Source organism: Danio rerio, chromosome 7 (assembly GCF_049306965.1).
Source record: "Danio rerio strain Tuebingen ecotype United States chromosome 7, GRCz12tu, whole genome shotgun sequence".
Lineage (NCBI taxonomy): Eukaryota > Metazoa > Chordata > Actinopteri > Cypriniformes > Danionidae > Danio > Danio rerio.
In genome coordinates, this window is record NC_133182.1 from 56,706,159 (window position 1) to 56,715,853 (window position 9,695).

Sequence of the window (9,695 nt, forward strand, 5' to 3'; positions counted from 1 at the left end):
GACTGGCCAGTCTTACTTCCCTAAACCCAACTGACGGTTTACAGAAGCCGTCCAGAAAAAGAAAAGTCCTCGTCTGATTTTTATCACGTTTTCGGATTTTACCAAATTTTCACCCTGTTATTTACTCATCCATTTTATTTTTTGGATTCTGTTTTTGTATTACCTGATTACTGGAACCGCTCTTCCCTGGACTCAAACCCGGAAATTGTCGTCATTGTGGTCAACATCTCTCTGCATCTCAAGTTCGCCGACGTACACGATGAGCTAACTCGACAAACTGGTTGTGGCGGGAAAGCCCTCCACACGGAGGTAAGTGGTCAGCTGGTAAGTGCCTAAAGAAACGGCGTCATACCGCCCTATGGCATCCGCTTAAATAAATGAAATGCAGCCATAAGTACCTCCAGCTACATAATTCGCGGTCTCCAGAAACGTCTGCGAGACTACTTTTTTAGAATGAGCCTATGTTGATTTCGCTTTATCCAGTATCCGTTGAGAGGGTGCTATCGCAAATGGACCTGTCAGACAAACGCTGCTCACTTTAACATTAATTTTTGCCACATAACTTTGCTTTTCACTGGTTGGCAAGCTGTTATAATACACTGAAAGCATTCTGTAAATAATATGTATAATATAGATGGGTTAAATAAGCTCAAACTTAAGTCTGTATGACAGTCTGGTGCAAAGTTATGAGGTTTCAAAGTTTGTTCCACTGTTAAGTCAATGGGACTTTTTAGAATTTTCCGGGTGAGTTTTCGAAAAATCGTAAGTTGGATCAGTTGAAAAAGATATAGAAACTTAATTCAGTATTGTTTGGAGGTTTGGAGTTAGTTTGGTGATTGTAGTATGAACGGTCTAGGAGGAGGTGCGTTCTTAATTAGTCTAAGAAGAAGACAGAAGAATATTAAGTTTTGTAGTATAACAGTATGTTGGCATTCTCAAACCACCATAAAGAACATCCCTTAAGATTAATAAATGCTTTTGTAGTTGTCATTACATTGACTTTACTTAAATTAACTGATGTTAACAAATAGAGTCTAACTGTAAATGGTTAATGAAAAAAAGATCTATGAATAGTCACAGAATGTTCAATAGTGTAGGCCAAATTATGTAAAATTGTTATTTTTTTTATGAAATACTTTATTAAGTATGAAATATAGATCTAAATATTTTTACTTTTTTTAAAATAAATAATTATTCACTCTATTTTGAAATGTCCATTATCAAGATATATTGTCTTATTGAATATCAGCATATGTCTAATAAAGCCCTATGCATATCCTCAACTAGATAAACGTCTGTGTGTCCTGTCCTCGTGTGAGCAGGTGGTTCCCCAGGCGAAAGTAAACAGTGCTGAGCGGCTGTGATAGTTCACATCCAGGCTTCCTCTGGCAGGAACCAGCTGTGTCTGTGGGCAGGCTGTTCTTCCCGTTCCTACCGGACAGTAGGACTCCTTGTGGTGGTTGTACTTCCTCTTTAACAGCCCCTGGATCAGACAGGTTCAAGGACATGAATCTCTGAAGCACTTCTACACTGTAAAAAATTTGACCTTAAATTCACAGTAAATTACTGGCTAATAATTGCATTACTTTCACAGTAAATTACTGTATGTAAATTCACAGTAAATTATTGTGAGGTAGTTCACAGTAATTTACTGTGGTTTTGTCACATTAAATTATTGTGAAATTACAACCATATATTGTAACTTTACAGTAGATAATAAAGTCCGTTACTGTGATTTCACAGTATTATCTTGTGGAATTAACTGTATTTTACTATGAATTTGCAAAATGATTACTGTGATTTAGCAGTAGGTTGCAGTTTAAATACCTGATTTAACTGTAAAGTTACAGTTATATCCCGGATTACTGTAATTTAACAGTTTGGTGCTGTAAAATTTCAATGCATATTTAGGTCACACAAAAATGAAAATTCTATCTTGATTTACTCACCCTCAGGTTGTTCCAGCTCTGTTAAAAATGATTTTTTTTGTTAAACACAGGAATAAAAATATTAAATATTCCTCTTTGTGTCCAAACAACCTGAGGATGCGTAAATGACGACAGAATCTTCATTTTTGGGTGATCTGAGAAGACTCTAAAATCAAAATAAAAACAAACACACATACATTTTACAGATTTATTTAACAGTTTAATGACATCTGTGTAAACATTTCAGAAAACTTTCAAAAGGTGAAGGTGAAGCCTCAAAAAATACTATAAGAACATATTAATAAAAAAATCTGACATCATATGAAGCATACATATAAAAAGCAGTGCTTCAGAGTGCGCTCTCTCTCTCTCATTATATATATTATATATATATATATATATATATATATATATATATATATATATATATATATATATATATACACACACATACATACACACATGAGAGAGAGAGACAAAACTTCTTGCTAAATTAGGCAGTCGTCTATTCAAGGTCAATCATTTTCCTGATAATTTTACACACTTGCTGGTTGATGTGTCTTCTCTGCTTCTTGGACTTCGTCTGTCTTCCATCTCCAAACTGGTGCCGAAAAAGCACCTATAAGCAAAAGGGCAGACAAACAGTTAGCTTCATACAACACTACTGGGACACTACTGCTGCACTACAGAGCAAAATTACTGTTAGCTCAGTTTGAACATGCTGACAATACTGTAGCTCAGTCAAACTGCAATCATTTAAACAAAAACATCTGAAAAACATTTCCATCACAAACACACAATCAAGAACAGTCCAACAACAAATAGTGGTTTTAATGACCTAGGCAGAGCATTTTAAAACAGTTGATTTGATTTACACCTTCTGTTTACAGACTATAATCTAATGCTGGGTTCACACTTATTGCAAAGTTAACACATGCATCACAGTACTTGCTCTTGAATACTAGTAGGATGTTTCTTGCATCAAGCTAATTTTTCATGATTTAAATATTAGGAAAATTTTGCAAAAAAACTTGATTGAAGTGATACAGCACTTGTGTTGTATTCGTTTCAATCAAGTTTTTTGCAAACATTCAAAATATTTTTCAACGTTTTTTGAGTTTTACTTAATTTGTGCTGCCCAGTAAAAATTTCCCACTATTTATGCATTTGCAATGACTTGTTTGTAATCCACTCACCTGAATAGGTAACTTCACATATGGTATAAGAGCCCCATCCTTTTAAAGACAGCTTCCCCTTTGGTCTCCAGCACAGACAAACAAATTGTGTCTGCAACACGGCCCTTTATAACAAGGGGACAAGGGGAGTCATGACTTGTGCTCCTATACATTCCTTGTTTAACCCCCCCAAAACAAGCCCTCATTTACAATATTTATTACCTTAAATTCCAGAGTGCAAAAGGCATCTTCAGCATACTTCAGTTTCAGACCAGATCCAAAGTCAGTTGTGAAATCCAGGTGAGGTCCCATGACCACTCGACCCTCCAAGGAATAAGACTAAAAGGGGGAAAGAAGGACTAAATTAGAGGTGTTTGTGAATAATTAAATTTGTTTGTAGAAACAAAGTTGACATTCCATGCTCTGCCTATTAAAAACCAAGCAAACAAACACACATGCCCAGTAAAATTGCTAATAAAAATAAAAACTATAGTTTAAAAAAATCTTTGTCTTATATTTACTACTACTGGAGGTACTGGTAGAACTTCTGGAAGAAGAAAAAGAGTTTGTACAAGCAACTGCTCACAACAAATCTGTGAAAAACTTGACATTTAAAAATCTAATAAAAATGAGGAAGGCATCAACATTACTTTTAATAATCAAGCAAGGGTTGATTGGTAGCATCAGTGTTTCAACATCAGTGGCTGTGGCTGCAAAAAAATATGAATATAATAAGAGTAGAATAAGACTCAACCTAACACACATACTCTATATATATATATATATATATATATATATATATATATATATATATATATATATATATATATATAGGTTTAGATTGTGATAATGAATTTAGGTTATATTTGTGTGCTTAGAATTAACACTCACCTCACACTTCAGCTATTATCAGTTACACCTGAACACCAAAAAATAAAATCTACAGTTAGTGACAATATACAATTAGTTCTCATTAGTAAATGTTAGCACTGCATTAACACCAGTGAGAAATATACAATAAGTACTGTGTTGGTGTTAGTTTAAAAGAATACAACTGAATTGTATTATAAGCCTCATTTAATAAAACAGACTTGTTTCATAATGAGTTTAGTTTATTTAACTAACTTAACGTTAACGTTACAGTGAACAAAATTAACGTACATGATGGTGAACCGTTAACGTTAACTTAAGTGAAGGTCAGAGCTTACCTTAGTCATTTCACCTTTACTTCAGTCTTGTACTGAAACAAAAAATGCAGTTAACAAGAAGTTAATTAAAGAAAATTCCCTTTCTTTTTTCAGGAACTAACGTTAACGTTATGCTAATACCTCAGAAAACACTACAAGCACAATCTGGCGTCGTTAATTTCTTGTTTAAAAAAAAGGCGGGCTTAAACCCTGTACGTGCGAGTACAACTAAAGTACTCGGTAAATTCCTGTTAAGTGACATGCACTATACAGAAATACACATACAACAATCATTTAACGGACAAAAGTCATATTTTAACACTTACCGAGGATGAATCCGTTGGGTGAAGAGATGACGCAGGCGTTGTCTGTGGTGATGGCGCTTGTTGCGGTCGAGTCGAGTCAGTTCTGTTCAATGAATCGGCTCCTTTAAGTGAACAGTAAAGAGTCGAATTCGGCTCCTTTAAGTGAACAGTAAAGAGTCGAATTCGCCTGAAAACGATTCCTTTTTGTATAATATTGTAAGACGCAGACATATAATTCATTAATATTTCATCAGATTGCTTGGTTCGTGTACTGCTTGTACACAAATTGCTTGTTGATGACTATGAGCTTATGAACACGTCTGATAACTGAATCTGATTCAATGTCACACGAGTCCTGAACCGAAGCAGTGCAAAAGTAATATATTGATTAAAATATAAAGTTAATTATTTTCTTCGCCATTCAAAATATTACATATCTCTGACTTTAACAATAAGAATAAAGTTCGTTTGGAGTGTATTGAGAATTATTATTTTTTCCTCCCAGGATTCATTTCGCACCTTATAGCTGCATCAAGCTGTAATGGTGGATGAGAAGGCACATAATATTATAAATATTGCTTGTAATATGTAATGAAATAAAGTTTTAACACTTTTTCATGCGAGAATGTAGTTCTTCAAAACTCAAATCTGTGGATTGTTAGTAAAGATTGTGTGTAATTTTAAGTGTGTTTTGCCGGTAGCGGAGATCTATGACCTCCAGGCGGTAACGGCGCTCATTACTCATGTATCCGCCGAGAGGCGCCTGTCTTCAGGCTAGACATTGGGACAATTGCCCCGTCTTCGATGGCTCTATATGCGTCCGAAAATGAAGTTTTAACTGTTTTTCATGCTAGAATGTAGTTGTTTAAAACTCTAATCTGTGGTTTATTTATATAGATAAAAAAAATAATAATTTATATATATATATTTAATTCTGAGATTAGTGACCTCCAGGCGATGACAGATGCCCAATACTCATGAAACCGTCTAAAGCAGACATTTACCCTGCCATTAAAATAATTGTTGGCTGTTTAACAGTCTTTGGTTTCATTAATTAATTACTTTTTATTCCAGTTTATTATGTTTTGGCTAAGCACAGTTGTTCATTAAATATTATTTCCTATTCTATGTTAACTGTATAAAATTAAATAAAGGTGCAGTACAACCAAAAAGATGTTGGTAACCAAATCGTTTTGGGGGCTATAACATTCTGTTATTATCTGTTAAAAGTTCATTTGTATTATTTTCTACGTTGAGTTAAAAAAGGTTTGAATTTTGATAACTAACGTGCAAAAGATATATCCCTTTTCACAGTAATTTGCTGTAATCATGCTACCTGCCGTAATTTCACAATAAAATTATGAATACAACATATTACTGTGAATTTTTCAGTTAAATACTGTGAAGGGATACTAATGTAATTTACTGTAAAAAATTACAGTAACTTGTTGTGAAAACCTGGAAATTTTTTACAGTGTACCTGAAAAGACATTTCTTAAATTCTAAGGCATATTGCAACATAAGAGTTTTTTTGTGGTTGTTGCTCATTTCATCATTGTGCTTTTAATATTGAGAGTTGTTCAACCCAGGCTCATTCTGAAAATGTAGCCCTATATACATATCTGAAGATCACAAAATATGTCCCAGGAGTTTCTCTTCCGAGAGCCTTTTGTGCCTGCTCTTCTCGCGTAAATCCACCAGAGGCTGCTGTCGACTGAATGAGTGACCAACCGACCGGTCCCCCCACCCTCCTTACCTAAACCCAACCAATAGTGTTTTAAAAAGCACTGATAGACCAGCGCCCTCCCACTTTCCTTAACCCAACTGCAGTGTTTTTAAGAGAAATCCAGAAAAAAAAGGGAAAAAAAAGTTTAATTATGTAAAATGTACTATTCTTAAAAGGAGACATGGCACCAAACCCCACCCCTGAACCCAACTGTCATTTTGGGATGAGCAAATCCTTCTAAACTGTACAAATGAGATTGTATATGTTCATACGGATTAGCCACTAAATTGAAAAGTTACAGATTGTCGTGAGATAGCATTGGTTTTACGTATTTATGTTATTACATGAAATCATCAGCATATTTGTTTAAAACTTGCCAGATTTTTACATTTAAGTTTTTTAGGATTTTGCAGTGTGTTTTCTAATGTGTTTATTTTTGTGAATAAAGGGTTATTCATTAATTTTCCTTCAGCTTAGTTCCTTTATTCATCATCCAACTTATCCAGCATATGTTTTACACAGCGGATGTTCTTCCAGCTAGAACCCAGTACTGTGAAACACTCATACACTCTTGCATTCACACTCATGTATTACAGCCAATTTAGTTAGAAGCTTCACCCAAAAAATATAAATCATGTCATTAATTACTCACTCTCATGTCGTTCCAATCGCTTGCCATCTTTGCTCATCTTGAGAACATAAATTAACATATTTTAGATGCAATCTAGGAGCTCACTTAAACCAAAAACATTTTATGTGACAGTGTCAATCGGTGCTTTATAAAACACTATTGATTGGGTTTAGGGAAGGGGGTCGGTGGGTGTATCAGTCAGTCCAACGCAATCTCACGACAATTCGGAACTTTTTGATTTAGTGGAAAATTTGTATGAATTCGTACAATCTAATTCGTACAATTTAGTACAATTTGCTCATCACCCAATGATGATTGGGGTGGGGTGCCACGCCTCCTTTTTAGAATAGTACATTTTTGTATGACTGAACTTCGCATGAATTAGCCACTAAACTGAACGTAAAATACTTTTGTTTCCTCGTGAGATCAGGCTGATTAGTCAGTAGATCAGTCAGTAAATCAGTCAGTCGACAACAGCCTCTGGTGGATTTACGCAAGAACAGTAGGCGCGAATGGCAGATATCAGAAAACCTACACAGCGGCCCCTGGTGGATTCACAAAAACAAAAACTGCAAAAAAAAACTGCAAAAAAAAAAAAAAGTACCTCCTGGGGCATATATTGCTCTCTTCTGAAATGCACACCCAGGTAAGTAATCAGAATGAGCTTGGGTTGGGTTATAGTGTGAGGAGGTGCGGGAGAAAAGAAAGGATCCTGGTTTTGTTCACTAGGGTTCAGGGGATCTCAGAAGAGATGTTTTTGTAGTTGTCAACTGAATGATACTGGAGAATCCATAGTCCATGTGGGAATGGGAAAATCATTCCATCAGCGAGGAACATTCACTCACTGACCAGAGGCTAAAGTATAGGAAAGAGACAAATATCTTGTATGATTTAAATCTAAACGTACAAAGCCCCAAGGACACTTTTGTGGACCAAACTATTTTAAAAATTACTTTATTTGACCAAATCCTCTCTTCTGTGTCAGGTCATGATGCGCATTTATTGCCCTTAATAAACGCTCACCCTGAACTGATGAGGAACCCACAGGCGAACAAAGAGATTTTTTTGGCACAAAAAAGGTGTTCTTGAAGCTTCATATGATTAAAGTTTAACTACTGAAGCCACATGGAATGTTTTGACAATGTTTATGGTTATTTTTGGGACTTTGACCATCTCGCATTATTGCTTTCTATGGAGGATGAGAGAGCTCTAGGATTTCATCTAAAATATCTTAATTTGTGTTCCAAAGCAAACATGAATATTGAAACAACATTAGTAATTAATGAAGTAAATTAATGAACTCACTAAGTAAGAGAGTAATTATTAACACAATTACCATTTTTGGGTGAACTAATCCTTTATTATATTCTGACTTCAGTTAATACACAAGCCCACCTCTAGTTTTTTTTTTTTTTTTTTTTGTGAAATCTGGTCTGATTGTTTAGTAAAGTAATAGTACAGCTTTCCTAATTAACCTACAGGTCAGGATATGGTGTCATTCTTTATAAAGGTGAAGTTTATTACATAGATTTATAGTTTGGTTTCAAATCCATAATCTTAAGTATGAGCAATAGGTAATTTTTTTTAGAAAGAGATAATGATGAAAGACAAAATAAGAGATTTGACAAAATTAACATATGCTGTTGCAAATGCTGCGGCCTGCCACACTAATGCTGGTACTGAGAAATGTGCTTGCGTACAGCTGTGACCCACTGGCCTCCACACACGACACACACACACACACACACACACACACACACGCACACACACACACACACACACACACACACACACACACACACACACACACGCACGCACACACACACACACACACACACACACACACACACACACACACACACACACACACACACACATTTTACTCTGAGGACAGAAGTGAAAGGGGATGTGCACACAGATGCACCGGCTGTCACTGCCAAACTCACACAGATGGTGGCCAGCAGAGTGGATATGAGAGTAGTGTGCATGTGTGTGCAGTTTAGTTTAGCCATGAGTTACAGGTGGAAATTTTGTAACAGAGTTGTAACTATATCTATATTTAACTCTATTTTTATTTCCCCATGACCACACATTTTTTTAGGGACTTTCCTCTTGCTCAATTGTGTCTCAGATTTTTTTTTTTATCCGAGCAACATTACTGCACATGAATGAGGCAACAAAGCTTTTTTATATTAATGTGTATAAAATAAAATATAATTTGACCAATGATGAATTTGAGGATTTGAATTCATCTAACATGTAGTGCAGGAGTTTTCAAATGTCAAAATAAGAAATGGTTTTAATAAGAGAAATTCAAGAAAGAGCTTATTCAAGAACCCAAAAAGAATATGACACATAATCAAAGAACTCACGACTTGATTGTCTTTTTTTTTTTCATTATTATTAACTTGTTAAATGAGTTCATTCTCTAACCCCAGTTTGGTAAATCCAGTTGTAATCTAGTGTTAATTTAATTTTATGTTGATAAAAATATACATTACAAATAATGTAATTCAGTAGACTTTACAAACTACAATTTCCATGAATTAACTGTTATCAGGATGGTCTCAAAACAAATTGTGGTTTTCATTATGGCTTTTGCAAACTAGGTGAGCTTTTAATTCAATAAAGTGGCATTGAAAAGAGATCAAACTGTGTAAACCACTGGTATTATTTATTTTACTCCTATGTGCATCATAATATCGACCCATATAAGTAAACACACCTTGTTAGTCTACAGTGG

At 35.0% G+C, this 9,695-nt stretch overlaps 2 long non-coding RNA genes across 3 annotated transcripts; both read right to left on the minus strand.

Moving 5' to 3' along the window:
- Positions 1 to 2,409: 2,409 nt before the first annotated feature.
- On the minus strand, positions 2,410 to 3,465 carry LOC141375138 (uncharacterized). Its single transcript, XR_012382715.1, has 3 exons — positions 3,326 to 3,465; positions 3,125 to 3,228; positions 2,410 to 2,547 (listed from the first exon to the last, which is right to left on the minus strand). It is a non-coding gene; the product is annotated as an uncharacterized lncRNA (long non-coding RNA).
- A 260-nt stretch (positions 3,466 to 3,725) lies between these two features.
- LOC137490306 (uncharacterized) lies at positions 3,726 to 4,694 on the minus strand. Of its 2 annotated transcripts, none has more exons than XR_011009688.2 (4): positions 4,617 to 4,694; positions 4,312 to 4,343; positions 3,995 to 4,022; positions 3,726 to 3,813 (listed from the first exon to the last, which is right to left on the minus strand). It is a non-coding gene; the product is annotated as an uncharacterized lncRNA (long non-coding RNA). The 2 variants fall into 2 exon arrangements; XR_011009689.2 differs by lacking the exon at positions 4,617 to 4,694 and adding an exon at positions 4,432 to 4,518 and having other exon boundaries at positions 3,728 to 3,813.
- Between the last annotated feature and the right edge of the window lie 5,001 nt (positions 4,695 to 9,695).